Source organism: Heteronotia binoei, chromosome 5 (genome assembly GCF_032191835.1).
Source record: "Heteronotia binoei isolate CCM8104 ecotype False Entrance Well chromosome 5, APGP_CSIRO_Hbin_v1, whole genome shotgun sequence".
NCBI lineage: Eukaryota > Metazoa > Chordata > Lepidosauria > Squamata > Gekkonidae > Heteronotia > Heteronotia binoei.
Window position 1 is genome coordinate 7,690,543 of NC_083227.1, and position 14,197 is coordinate 7,704,739.

The 14,197-nt window shown below is 48.4% G+C and overlaps 1 pseudogene; it reads right to left on the reverse strand.

Annotated features, from left to right (window-relative positions):
- Positions 1-401: 401 nt before the first annotated feature.
- The window catches only part of LOC132571611 (zinc finger protein 420-like), a 31,428-nt pseudogene continuing 17,632 nt past the window's right edge, over positions 402-14,197 (reverse strand).

Consider the following 14,197-nt stretch of genomic DNA (forward strand, 5'->3'; position numbering starts at 1 on the left):
TCTTTGTGTCATGAAAGCCTCCCATGGGAACATTCACGAGTCCAGGTGTGGTGAGATGGGCTGGACATTGAGAATTCAAAAGGTTTCCCCCTGTGTGTGTTCTCTGATGCTCTTGAAAATCCCCTTCTCCTTGAATTTCTTTCCACACTTGGGTATTCATAACATTTCTCCCCTGTGTGGGTTCTCTGACGCTGTTGAAGATGGCCACTCTGACTAATTTTTTTTCAACAATCTGAGCACACAAAAGGTTTCTCCCCTGGGTGGGTTTTCTGAGGCTTTTGAAGACTGCCACTCATACTCTCTTTTCACACTCTGAGCTTTCAAAAGGTTTCTCCCGTATAGGTTCTATGATGTTTTTGAAGACTGCAATTTGTACTGAATCTCTTTCCACACTCTGAGCATTCAAAAGGTTTCTCCCCTGTGTGGGTTTTCTGATGCTTACGAAGATAGCCACTCAAACTGAATCTCTTTCCACACTCTGAGCATTCAAAAGGTTTCTCCCCTGTGTGGGTTCTCTGATGACATAGAAGATGGCCGCTCTGACTGAATCTCTTTCCACACTCTGAACATTCAAAAGGTTTCTCCCCTGTGTGGGTTCTCTGATGCTGTTGAAGATCACCATTCTGACTAAATCTTTTTCCACACTCTGAGCACTCAAAAGGTTTCTCCCCTGTGTGGGTTCTATAATGTTTGTGAAGATTGCTACTTGTACTATATCTTTTCCCACACTCTGAGCATTCAAAAGGTTTCTCCCCTGTGTGGGTTCTTTGATGCTGTTGAAGATCGCCACTCTGACTAAATCTCTTTCCACACTCTGCACACTCAAATGGTTTCTCACCAGTGTGGGTTCTTTGATGTAGTTGAAGATTGCCATTCTGGGTAAATCTCTTTCCACACTCTGAGCATTCAAAAGGTTTCTCCCCTGTGTGGGTTCTCTGATGCAGTTGAACACTGTCACTCATACTGAATCTCCTTCCACACTCTGAGCATTCAAAAGGTTTCTCCCCTGTGTGGGTTCTATGATGATGTTGAAGATTGCCACTTTGACTAAATCTCTTTCCACACTCTGAGCATTCAAAAGGTTTCTCCCCTGTGTGGATTCTCTGATGTATTTGAAGATTGTCACTCCTACTAAATTTCTTTCCACACACTGAGCATTCAAAAGGTGTATCTCCTGTGTGGGTTCTCTGATGAAGCTGAAGATGGCCTCTCTGACTGAATTTCTTACCGCACTCTGAGCACTCAAAAGGTTTCTCCCTTATATGGGTTCTCTGATGCTGTTGAAGACAGCCACTCTTACTGAATCTTTTCCCACACTCTCTGAAATTCTTTCCACGCTGAATAGATTTCCCTGGCTTTACTGTCCTCTGCTTTGGAAAATGTACATTCTGTTTTCTTTGATCATGCTTCTCAACAATACCGTTGCTTTTCTTTCTATAACCTCCGCCTTGATTCCTGACATCTTTATTCAAGTCTTCATCGTTAACTCTATCTGGCATTTGCTGATGAAGTTCTTCACCTTCCACATTTCTCTGATCACCCTCTGTTGGAAAAAAGAGAGAGCACTTGGGAAGTCTGGTAATATCCAACAACATCTATATGACTACAGGAGGAAAGGACTGGAGGCCCTTTGGACTCATTAGTTTGGCTGATCTTAACCACATGTCCATATTTTCCCAAGAATATCTAGTATTTAAGGATATCTCCTCCACCCGTGAGAACCTCAGCTGAGCTCTTGTCCAGAATGAGCTTCAGAGCCTCTAGATTTCAGGCTTCCAGAAGGCCTCCCTCCCTCCTTACCCACCAGCCTCTATATTTTTACCAAATTAAATGTTGTTCAGAAATGAATCAGGAATCCCCTATGGCAGGGGTGGCCAACAGTGGCTCTCCAGATGTTTTTTGCCTACAACTCCCGTCAGCCCCAACAAGCATGGCCAATGGCTGGGGCTGACGGAGTTGTAGGCAAAAAACATCTGGAGAGCTACCATTGGCCACCCCTGCCCTATGGCTATTCCTTGCCCGTTCCCTTGACATAAAAATGATGGATTCTCACCCTCAGCTAGCTCATTCAGGATGGAAATATGCTCTTAGGATCCTCTAGAACAGGGGTGTCAAACACCAGGCCCGCATCCAGCCTGCCCAAGACGTTGATTAGGCCCACAGGGCTCTTTTCCACCCCCTCCTGTCCTTACCCTTTGAAGGTCCCAGGTTCGATCCCCGCCATATCCAACTAAAAAAGGGTCCAGGCAAGTAGGTGTGAAAAACTTCAGTTTGAGACCCTGGAGAGCCACTGCTAGTCTGAGTAGACAATACTGACTTTGATGGACTGAGGGTCTGATTCAGTATAAGGCAGCTTCATATGTTCATGTTCAAGCTCCCAGGCTCTTACAGCTCCCAGGCTCTTTGAAGATCCAAGGTCGAGTCTCTTTCACTTTCAGCCTGGAAGCTTCAAAAGCTCTTTGAAGTGCCCTTTGAAGCTTGCAAGCTGAGTCCCCGGCTCTTCCTGCCTTTCTTTGCTGGCTGCTGCAAGGAAAAGGTGGGGTGGATTTTAAGATCCACATTTTCCTTGCAGCTTTGTCGGTATTCTGCAATGGCTTCAAAAGGAGTGGAGATAGTTACAATTTTCAGCTTTCCGATAGATAGCTGGAATTCATGCTTCCTGCAGTTGTGTCCTTGCAAACAAGGGTTGATGCTTTCAGCCAGTTTATCTCTCCTGAATGGACCTAATCTATTGAGTCCTCTAATGTGGGAACCCACAACCAAAGGGGGATACTATACTGGAAAGGCTTTGTCAATCTGAGTAGGGTGGGGAGAAGTTTACAATGCCGTTTCATTGTTTCCACAGAGTCAGAGCCTTGTGCTTTTTCTTGATGTTTTATTTTAAAAATTGCATTGCCAGATTCCACTAGTCCATAAGAACATAAGAACATAAGAGAAGCCATGTTGGATCAGGCCAACGGCCCATCAAGTCCAACACTCTGTGTCACACAGTGGCAAAAAATGTTATATACACACATACACTGTGGCTAATAGCCACTGATGGACCTGTGCTCCATATTTTTATCTAAACCCCTCTTGAAGGTGGCTATACTTGTGGACGCCACCACCTCCTGTGGCAGTGAATTCCACATGTTAATCACCCTTTGGGTGAAGAAGTACTTCCTTTTATCCGTCTTAACCTGTCTGCTCAGCAATTTCATCGAATGCCCACGAGTTCTTGTATTGTGAGAAAGGGAGAAAAGTACTTCTTTCTCTACTTTCTCCATTCCATGCATTATCTTGTAAACCTCTATCATGTCACCCCGCAGTCGACGTTTCTCCAAGCTAAAGAGTCCCAAGCGTTTCAACCTTTCTTCATAGTCCTCCACCTTTCCAGCTTAAACCATTGGAAAAGGGATGGTGGCTCAGTGGTAGAGCATCTGCTTGGGAAGCAGAAGGTCCCAGGTTCAATCCCCGGCATCTCCAAAAAAGGGTCCAGGCAAATAGGTGTGAAAAACCTCCGCTTGAGACCCTGGAGAGCAGCTGCCAGTCTGAGTAGACAATACTGACTTTGATGGACCAAGGGTCTGATTCAGTATAAGGCAGCTTCATATGTTCATATATGTTCATAAGAGTTTTGAAGCATGTTTGTGTTTTAAGTTTAAAAAAAACATCTTAATGTTTTAACAATTTATTAATAACATATGGTTACAATATTTAATTATATTCTTACTATCTCTAACCCATATGATATTTTCTATCCCCCCCTCCCTCCGTTACTAGACTTCCCCCGAAGTTATATATTTAAATTCAATTATAAAGGTACCCCTAACCAATCAAAGTTCAGTGTCTTTTTCTTCTCATTCAATGTTAAAAAATTGCCCAGTGTCTTTTTACGTCCCACTCTTGCTCTATATATATCTTTTAAATTTCTTCCACTCATTTTTAAACACACCCAAATCACAGTCTCTTAAAGTTCTCGTTAATTTATCCATCTCACTCCACGATAAAACTTTTCACAATCCAGTCCCATTTCTCTGGTATTTTTTCTTGCTTCCACAACTGCGCACACAATGTTCTAGCAGCTGAGAGCAAATACCAAATTAAAGCCCTTTAATTGGGTTTGTCTGTGTCCATTTTAAAGTTTACATCCGTGCTACCTGGAATTATATTTTATGACACTCGTGGCCTGGCCCCACAAAGTCCCATTTGTGTCAGATCCGGCCCTCCTAACAAAATGAGTTTGACACCCCTGCTCTAGAAGAATTCTGCAGTGTAACCGTAAGGCTCTTCTCCATCTCCACCACAGTCTCTCTTATATTTCTGGCTTCTTTTGCAGGGACAGAGGGGGACAAAGAGAGGGAAAGTGATCATTCATACATGGGGGGGGCGGGGAAGAATTGGAAGACTAAAAATTATTCAGGAAGGTCAAGATCAAAGCCCAGGGTAAGGGGAATGGAACTGTGAGGCAATGTTCCCCCAAGGGTGCAATGTTTCAAGTTCCCCCAAGGGTGCAATAATTACTAAGTGGCCTGGTGTGACTCAGGGGTGTCCATAATTTGTGTGTCCCTGCAGCTAACACCATAATCTTTTTCAGGCCAGACTCAAGAATGTCATCCTTGGTTAATCGTGAGAACCTGTATCTGCAAACTGGCAGGCGAGGCATTTAGGATGCTGCTGACATCCTCTGGAACATTCCATCAAGGAGAACCCTTGATTGGTTCATTAGGACCAGCTGACCCAAGCGAGGTAGAAACTATAATACAGGTAAAGACGAGAGGGAAGCCACGCTAATTATGTTCACGGTATGCTAGTACGCCTTGGTGTTTTCTCGCTGCATCAGGACGAATACTCCTCTCTAGAGCAGAGGTCCCCAACCCCTGGGCCATGGACCAGTATTGGTGCGTGGCTTGTTACCAACCGGGCCGTGAGTTGTATAATTATTTCATTCTATATTACTATGTAATAATAATAAGACGACACTGGATTTATATCCTGCCCTCCACTCCAAATCTCAGCGTCTCAGAGCAGCTCACAATCTTCTTTATCTTCCTCCCCCACAACAGACACTCTGTGAGGTAGGTGGGGCTGAGAGAGCTCTCGCAGAAGCTGTCCTTTCAAAGACAACTCTGCGAGAGCTATGGCTGACCCAAGGCCATTCCAGCAGCTGCAAGTGAAGTAGTGGGGAATCAAACCTGGTTCTCCCAGGTAAGAGCCTGCACACTTAACCACTACTAAACTGATAAAAATAAAGTGCACAGCTGCATCATCCTAAACCATCCCCAACCCTCCCCAGTCGGTGGAAAAATTGTCTTCCACAAAACCAGTCCCTGGTGCGAAAAAGGCTGAGGACCGCTGCTCTAGAGTAACTTAGGCCTCTCTCTCGGCTTGGCTTCGCGAACGAAGATTTAAGAAGGGTGCAATAGTCCACGTTTGCTGCAGGCTCGCTGGTGGCTGACAAGACCAATATGGGACAGGCAGGTCCGGCCACAGCGGCTGCAGGGAAAAGTCTGATTTAGAGAGAGAGAGAGAGATCTTATATAGAACAGTTATGTGTTCTTTTCTTTTACTGTTGCTGAGCTGCTGCTGCTGCTTTGTGGCTTCTTATTTTCAAACCTTTAATTAAACTTTATGCATTTTTAAAAGGGGTCTGCTTTACTTGTGTGCGCTTCCCTTGAGTACCCAGTGAACTGGGTGCCGCTCAGGTACAAAGAGCGCGGACCAAGGGGTTTCCAGCCTTGACAGCATCGTTTCCAGATCACAGGCAGAGCGGATGTTTGTAATTTCATCCTGGGGGAGAGGGTGTGCTGGAAAGGCTGCAAACAGAGAGATGAAAGTCTGCCCCGACCAGAATATTTCTGAGGGCCTCTCACCCCCTCCAGGGCACCTTCCCTGGCTTGAGGGATAGTCCAGGGCCGGCCCAGCCACTAGGCAAACTAGGCGGTTGCCTAGGGCGCTGGGAGGAAGGGTCGCCAAATTGGGCTCCCCCCCTCCCTCGGCAAACGCCAAGTTTGCCTTCTCCTGCCCTTCCCTCCCTGGTCAATTTCAGTGCTGGGGAGCCGGCGCTTGAGCACCGCACTCCCCGGGGGGCCATCTAAAGCCGACCGCCACCGACCTGATAAAGACTGCAAACGCGAAAGACTCACTCAAAGACAGCGCTGCGGGGCCAGGTGGCTGCCCGCCCGCAGCGGGAAGGAAAGGGCACTGGATGGAAAGGAAGTGGGAGGAGGGAGTGACGGTGCACGCCCTTTTCTTCCCGCCTTGGCCCGCCAGCTGGCTGGCCCCACAGCGCTGACTTTGAGTGAGCCTTTCGCGTTTGTAGTCTTCATCAGGAAAGCCAGTTTGGTGTAGTGGTTAAGTGTGCGGACTCTTATCTGGGAGAACCAGGTTTGATTCCCCACTCCTTCACTTGCACCTGCTGGAATGGCCTTGGGTCAGCCATAGCTCTGGCAGAGGTTGTCCTTGAAAGGGCAGCTGCTGTGAAAGCCCTCTTAGCCCCATCCACCTCACAGGGTGTCTGTTGTGGGGGAGGAAGGGAAAGGAGATTGTGGGCCGCTCTGAGCCTCTGTCCTTGAAAGAGCAGCTGCTGTAAGAGCCCTCTCAGCCCCACCCACCTCACAGGGTGTCTGTTGTGGGAGAGGAAGGGAAAGGAGATTGTAGGTCGCTCTGAGCCTCTGTCCTTGAAAGGGCGGATGCTGGGCAAGCCCTCTCAGCCCCACCCACCTCACAGGGTGTCTGTTGGGGGGGGAAGGGAAAGGAGATTGTAGGCCGCTCTGAGCCTCTGTCCTTGAAAGGGCAGCTTCTGGGATAGCCCTCTCAGCCCCACCCACCTCACAGGGTGTCTGTTATGGGGGAGGAAGGGAAAGGAGATTGTAGGCCGCTCTGAGCCTCTGTCCTTGAAAGGGCAGCTGCTGTGAGAGCCCTCTCCAGCCCCACCCACCTCACAGGGTGTCTGTTGTGGGGGAGGAAGGGAAAGGAGATTGTGAGCCGCTCTGAGACTCTTCGGAGTGGAGGGCGGGATATAAATCCAATATCTTCTTCTTCATCAGATGTCCGGCGGCAGCGGGGGGTGGGTGGCTTTAGATGGCCCGCTGGGAGGGAAGGGAGGGAGGAGGAGGCGCAGCTGGGGAGGGGGGGGCACTGTGGAGGGAGTTTGCCTAGGGTGCCATTCGCCCTTGGGCCGCCCCTGGGGTAGTCACAACACTGCTTTCAGTTGCCCTGGTGCAAGAACACCCACATGAACATATAGCAGGCCTGGAGTAAATTGATATAAAGCATGTGAAATAATGCTAGTAGAAAAGGGAAGTAGCCCCTTCGCTCGCTTGTGGTCTGAGGGGCAGCTAGCAAAAGAGGAACTAGAACCGGTTTTAGCTTGCTGGAACCAGTATATTAAGTAAAGCACCTAGGAAAGTACTTATGAGTACAGGCAAAATGAGTAAACATATTTATAATAAAGGGCGTTGCTACAAGAGTATTACCAGCATCGATGCCATGCATGGAAACCCCCTCGTCTCCTCCTTGTTCCTTTAGTAAAATGACGCTTATAATGATGTATGGGAAATGGGACTGTCCTTTACTGTAACTGATCTGTCATTTACTGTAATTGATAAGCTGCAAGTGTAAAAGCTATGATCCGTATGAAATCGGGGCTCTCAGACCCTTTTGGATGTGACTCCGTCTGAGCCCGTGCGTGTTAATAAATCTTTGCTGTTTTCCTGATGTGCCAGTGGCCTGGTTCTTGCTTTTCCACCAAACGGCCTTGTCTTTCTACTACAAACACATGCAAAAGGTAAAGGTAAAGGTAGTCCCCTGTGCAAGCACCAGTTGTTTCTGACTCTGGGGTGACGTTGCTTTCACAATGTTTTCACGGCAGACTTTTGACGGGGTGGCTTGCCATTGCCTTCTCCAGTCATCTACACTTTTCCACCAGCAAGCTGGGGACTCATTTGACCGACCTCAGAAGGACGGAAGGCTGAGTCGACCTGGAGCCGGCTACTTGAACCAGCTTCCGCTGGGATCAAACTCAGGTCGTGAGCAGAGGGCTCCAACTGCAGTACTGCAGCTTTACCACTCTGCGCCACGGAGCTCCTACAAACTCATGAAGCTGCCTTATATTGTATCAGAGCCTTGATGCGTTGAAGTCAGTCTGCTCAGCCCAGCAGCTGTTTCCCAGGGTCTCAGGCAGATGTTTTTCAATCACCTCCAACCTGATCCTTTCCCCTGCAGATTCTGGGGATTGAGCCTGGGACTCTCCTGGGGAGGTGGGGAGGACTCACAGCCATGGGTTTACATTAAGGGTAGGAAACTACCTGTTGGATATTAGGAAAAACTTTTCATAGTAAGTGTTTTTCTGCTGTGGAATCAGATACCTAGGGAGGTGGTGAGATCCCCCTCTCTGGCAGTCTGAAAGCAGCGACTAGACAAAGAAGAAGAAGAAGATATTGGATTTATATCCCGCCCTCCACTCTGAAGAGTCTCAGAGCAGCTCACAATCTCCTTTCCCTTCCTCCCCCACAACAGACACCCTGTGAGGTGGGTGGGGCTGAGAGGGCTCTCCCAGCAGCTGCCCTTTCAAGGACAACCTCTGCCAGAGCTATGGCTGACCCAAGGCCATGCCAGCAGGTGCAATTGGAGGAGTGGGGAATCAAACCCGGTTCTCCCAGATAAGAGTCCGCACACTTAACCACTACACCAAACCGGCTCTTGTCACAGATGTTCTACACCAGGAGTCCCCAACCCCTTGGTCCGTGGACTGGTCCCGATCAGTGACCTGTTAGCAACCAGGCTATGAGTTGTATAATTATTTCATTATATATTACAGTGAGGAGGAATCATAGAATCATAGAGTTGCAAGGGACCTCCAGGGTCATCTAGTCCAACCCCTGCACATTGCAGGAAACTCACAAACACCTCCCCCTAAATTCACAGGATCTTCATTGCTGTCAGATGGCCATCTAGCCTTTGCTTAAAAACCTCCAAGGAAGGAGAGCCCACCACCTCCCGAGGAAGCCTGTTCCACTGAGGAATCGCTCTAACGGTCAGGAAGTTCTTCCTAATGTTGAGCCGGAAACTCTTTTGAATTAATTTCAACCCATTGCTTCTGGAGGAGAAGGAGATGACGACATTGGATTTATATCCTGCCCTCCACTCTGAGTCTCAGAGCCGCTCACAATCTCCTTTATCTTCCTCCCCCACAACAGACACCTTGTGAGGTGGGTGGGGCTGAGAGAGCTCTCCCCAGAAGCTGCCCTTTCAAGGACAACTCTGCAAGAGCTATTGCTGACCAAAGGCCATTCCAGCAGCTGCAAGTGGAGGAGTGGGGAATCAAACACGGTTCTCCCAGATAAGAGTCCACACACTTCACCACCACACCAAACTAATAGAAATAAAGTGGACAGTTGTATCATCCCGAAACCATCCCACCCCCCTCCCCGCATCCGTGGAAAAATTGTCTTCCACAAAACTGGTCCCTGGTGCCAAAAAGGTTGGGGACCACACTGATGCTAAACTGAGCAGGGGGTTGGGCTTGATGACCCTGAAGGTCATTTCCAATTCTATGATTCTATGAATGCATGAAGTTTCCTTATACTGAATCAGACCCTTGGTCCCTTTAAGTTAGTATTATCTACTCAGTCCAGCATCGGCTCTCCAGGTCTCAGGCAGAGTCTTTCCCTTCACCTCCTATCTGATCCTTTTCTCTGGAGATGGTGCTGATTGAACTGGGGATCTTTTCATTCCAAGCAGATGCTCTTCCTCTAAGCCACAGCCCCTCCCCAAGTAGTGGGACAGGCCTCAAAATGGTGTATTGCCAGGGCTTTTTTTGTAGCAGGAACTCCTTTGCATATTAGGCCACACACCCGTGATGTAGCCAATCATCCAAGGGCTGACAGTAGGCCTTGTATGTAAGGAGAACCCTGTAAACTCTTAGAGGACTGGCTACATCAGGGGTGGGTGGCCTAACATGCAAAGGAGTTCCTGCTACAAAAAAAGCCCTGTGTATTGCTATTCAATATTTGGATTTATTCCTCATCACAATGGCAGCAATTTGCACCTTTGGCACCTAGGAAAGATCCTTACCCAGAGAGGCCACGTTCCCATAGCTCTCCAGCATGACTTCCCTGTACACAGCTCTTTGTCCCGGATCCAGCAGGGCCCACTCTGCCTCCGTGAAAGAGACGAACACCTCCTCCAAGGAAAAGGGAGCCTGAAAGCAAAAGAAGCTTCTCTCGTCAGAGATCATGCCAGGCAGAATTTGCACACCGGAAGGGAGTAGTCTGCGATGGTTCAGAAAGTAAGGCTTGGGATGAGTAAATGGAATGGCATTCAGAGGATCTCTCTCACGGACCCCTTGTAGAAACTGAAGGAGGAAAAGCTCCCCTGAGAAAGGAGGAGGGACCCAGCCTGTGCTCCCCCTGCTCATCTCTCCTACCTGGATTGGAGGTGCAGCAGCTGTTTCCGCACCTTGGAAAGGACAACGGCTCAACGGCATCTCTTCAGTGCCTGTTCCTGAGACAAGGGAGGGAGAGAGGGTGTTTGCTTATTTGTTCCCTGCTTCACACACCCCTTTCCCAGGATTGTGAAACCTTGCACTCTCCATTTTTAAACACTTTTTACTACATTCTGGGGAAGGCAGAAGAGAAGCGTCAGGGACTTATGAGCCTCTGGGATTATAAATCCTGCCAACATATTTCAGACTTCTGGGAGACTTGCGTTTGCTCTCCAGGGAGGGAAAGGGGGTAGTGGAAATGCTACAGCATGAAACATCACTGTCACATTGGTCCAGACATGACTGGAGCAGTTCTGGAGGCTGGAGGGTAATATGAATGAGTTTTTGGACCATCTTTGGACATGCTAACTTCTCAGCCAGGTTTTCAGCCAGACACAACTTCAACATGATATCACATCTGTCCCAGGTCCCACCCTAGCCCCTCCCCAAAGCTCCTGGGTGGGCCAGGCCATAGCCTGCCACCCCTATTCCAGCACCCTGCTGCCCACAGCAGCCTCCCAGATGACCCTTCACAAGTACAGGTCCAGAAGCCAAATTTCCCCCAGATTATTGGCACCTAGGAACTGGTTTTCAGAGCTCTGCTGAGGTTTCTCTACCTTCCCCCTGTCCTCAGGCAACCTGGGACCTTTGATGGAAGGTAGGTGAGATATGAATTTTTTAGTTAATGGGAGACAGTGACCTCCTGAACTTTGTCTAATTCCCCTGTTAGAGGCATCACAGTTAGCGGACACTGAGTGCCACAAATTATGTTGTCTGTATGAATATGTATTTGTGTACTGTCCTCAACTCTCTACCCATCACATTCGTGGGCTGCCCCAATTCCATCCAATTGTTTAGCGTCTTTCAGAACGCAGTATCTCTTTGCTTTCTCACTCTGTTCTGTGATCTCCTTCCTCTTTTGTTCAACTTTCCAACTGCATCCAGGCACAAGGAGTCCTTACCACAGGAGAGGGCATCTTGGGCACGCTCCACCGCCTGCACCCTCTGCCCCTGCTCCAAGGAAGCTCCTTCTGCCTCAGGGATTGCAGCTTCCATCTTCAAAGGTGATCCCTGCATCTGAAACAGTAGCAAGGGAGAGGGGTAAGAGATGGAATGGAAAAGAGACCAAGGAAGGGATCCTGCCCCACTCCTGCACCCTTCTATCAGCAGATTTGGCGAGTTATCTACAGGGGTCAGAAAATCACTAGTAGAAAAAGCTTTGCGCTACTATCTTGCTGGGAAATTTAAGAAGGCTAAATGTTGTTGCTTGAACTGGACATACCTGGAGGGAATCCCCTCACCTGTTCTGTCTGCCTCTTCTCCTCTGCCTGACTCAGGAGGAAGCCTTCGGCCAGGGCCACCGCCTGGGAACTGGTCTCTGGCCCACATCCTCTCACCCAGCACTGCATTTCCTGGGGCAGGAGAGTCAGGAACTGCTCCAGGATCACCAGGTCCAGGATCTGCTTCTTGGTGTGCCTCTCCGGCTTCAGCCACTGGTTGCAAAGTCCATGGAGCTGGCTGCAAACCTCTCGGGGCCCATCGGCCTCATGGTAGCGGAACTGCCGGAAGTGTTGGCAAAGAGCATCTGAAGTCTTGGTGTCCTTAGCCAAGACCTCTGACACAGCTGATTCCCAGAATTCCACACCACTTCCAGGTTGGATGGGATGGGGGCTTTTCCTTGCTCCTTTGCTAGTTCCAGGTCCTTCTGGGTCCTGCTCTTCCATCCCCTTCTCCTTCTATTGGGCCACCTCTGTCTGGGAAAACCTGCTTTTATTCACTTGACTATGAAGAGACGCTTCTCCCTGAGGAGATGGCGAGAGACAGGAGTGTGTCAAAAAGAAAATGCATATATAAACACACACAAAAAAGATATGCAGACACATATATGCACATATTAATACAACCTCAACTCCCAAAAAGAAGCAGGGAATAGTTCATCCAGAGAACTATCATGGTTTTCTCCCTGCCCCATATTCCTGCACACCCTGAAAGAAGGACCATTTTGCAGAGTCCAGACTATTTGGAACAAAGCCTACGCTAAGACCTTGAACACCTTTGCATGGCTTTTAACTATCTCAGTGGTGCCCTGCTGGAGATGGAATTTGGGGGGAGAGTCAGCCAAAATACCTGCCATTGCAACAAGCCAATCGGCATGAATGTTTTTACATGGGGGTGTCCAAACTGTGGCTTGGCAGCCACGTGTGGTTCCTTCACACATATTGTGTGGCTCTCAGAGTCCCCGCTGTGCTGTCGGCTGGCTTGGAGAAAGCATTTGTCTCTTTAAATCCCTTCTCCAAGCTGAGCCCACCAGTGGCTTGGAGAATGTATTTAAAGTTGCTTTCTTTCCACTTCCAGAAGAGAACGTTAGTTTAATCTATTTAATTTTTCTTACATTGAAAAGCACGAATTATCCCTGCTCCCTAATAAGCTCTGCTTACATAGGAAAGCAAAACGGGTGCCTCACAGAGTTACCAACCTCTTGGTGACTGAAGCCAAAATAATCAAGTACCCCAAAAATAAATAACCAACAAAGTTGATATGATCACCATCTTCAAGGACTTGAAGGGCTGTCCTATAGAGGAAGGTGTGGAATTGTTATTGTGGCCCCAGAAGGTAGGACCAGAACCAATGGGTTGAAATTAAATCAAAAGAGTTTCCAGCTCAACATTAGGAAGAACTTCCCGACTATTAGAGCGATTCCTCAATGGAACAGGCTTCCTCGGGAGGTGGTGGGCTCTCCTTCCTTGGAAGTTTTTCAACAGAGGCTAGATGGCCATCTGACAGCAATGAAGATCCTGTGAATTTGGCATATTTGTGGGTTTCCTGCATTGTGCAGGGGGGTGGACTAGATGACCCTGGAGGTCCCTTCCAACTCTAGGACTCTATGAAATTGGGCTCTCCTTCCTCGGCGGTTTTTCAACAGAGGCTAGATGGCCATCTGACAGCAATGAAGATCCTGTGAATTTGGGGTAGGTATTTGTGGGTTTCCTGCATTGTGCAGGAGGGTGGACTAGATGACCCTGGAGGTCCCTTCCAACTCTAGGATTCCATGAAATTGGGCTCTCCTTCCTTGGAGGTTTTTCAACAGAGGCTAGATAACCATCTGACAGCAATGAAGATCCTGTGAATTTGGGGTAGGTATTTGTGGGTTTCCTGCATTGTGCAGGGGTGGAGGGTGCACTAGATGACCCTGGAAGTCCCTTCCAACTCTATGATCCTATGAAAGTTTACTACAGTGCCCAAGAAATTCCTGAGGAATGGATCCATGCCATCCTCATAAGCCTCCCACTTTGCACTGAAATCGACATAGGAAATTGAGCGGTCTTTTTGCAAACACTCTATGCCCGCTCTTGTGAGAGGTTGAGAAGACGCTTGCACTTATAAGAGATGCGCAGGGCACTTTATGTTGTGAACGGTGCAACAGATACAGGTATGCAAGAGATGGGGACTGATTTATTGATTACTGGGCATAAGAAATGATATTTGGATCTGCAGCAAAACTTGCTAGCTATGTATTGACAGTAGTTGATGATGGAGGCTTTAGGCGTGTTTTTGTGTGAACCCCTCGGTGTGTAACCCTCCAGGAGGGGCCTGAAGATCTCCCAGAATTAGAACCCACCTCCAGGAGAGAGAAAGCAGTTCCCCAGGAGAAAATGGTTCAACGGGAGGGCGGTGGCCGACCTATGACAGCCACGGCTTGCATGATCCCCACCTCCCTCCCAAGATCTAAAA